Source organism: Tarenaya hassleriana, unplaced genomic scaffold, assembly GCF_000463585.1.
Source record: "Tarenaya hassleriana unplaced genomic scaffold, ASM46358v1 Cleome250, whole genome shotgun sequence".
Classification (NCBI taxonomy): Eukaryota; Viridiplantae; Streptophyta; class Magnoliopsida; order Brassicales; family Cleomaceae; genus Tarenaya; species Tarenaya hassleriana.
Window position 1 is genome coordinate 31,174 of NW_010965776.1, and position 525 is coordinate 31,698.

Genomic DNA, 525 nt, shown 5'->3' on the forward strand with positions numbered 1-525 from the left:
GGGGAGCAGCCCGTCCGTTCTACATGCTGGAACGGACGGTCCACGTGCATTTCTGGACCGTCCGTTCCGAGCTCCAGTTTTTTCGAAATTAAACCGGATTAGGGTTAAATCACCTTATAAGAAGGAGATGAAAAACCCTAACTCGTGAGAGACGAAAGGAGCCGCATTTTGGCAGAAAAGAGAGAGTTTTTGGAGATCCAAAAACGAGTTCTAAGTCTCGAGATTTCTCGGTGCACATATCGAATAGAGATTCGAGTCCTAGCAAACAAGTTCCAACCGTTGGAATCCATCCCGTGGTGTGGATACGTGTAGAGGGCGAGGTATTCTTCCTGCCTTTCGTGATCAGACGTGTTCTTCGATTGATACAGGCCCCAGATCGATTGAGGTAAGCGTTCTAACGTTTCTACGATTCATTAGAAGCATGGTTCTAGGGTTTATCAAATTTTGTTTTATATCCGCTGCGCAAACCCTAGAAACGATCTCTTAGGTATAGGATTCGCTCTAGAGATCCCAGGAAACCCAACA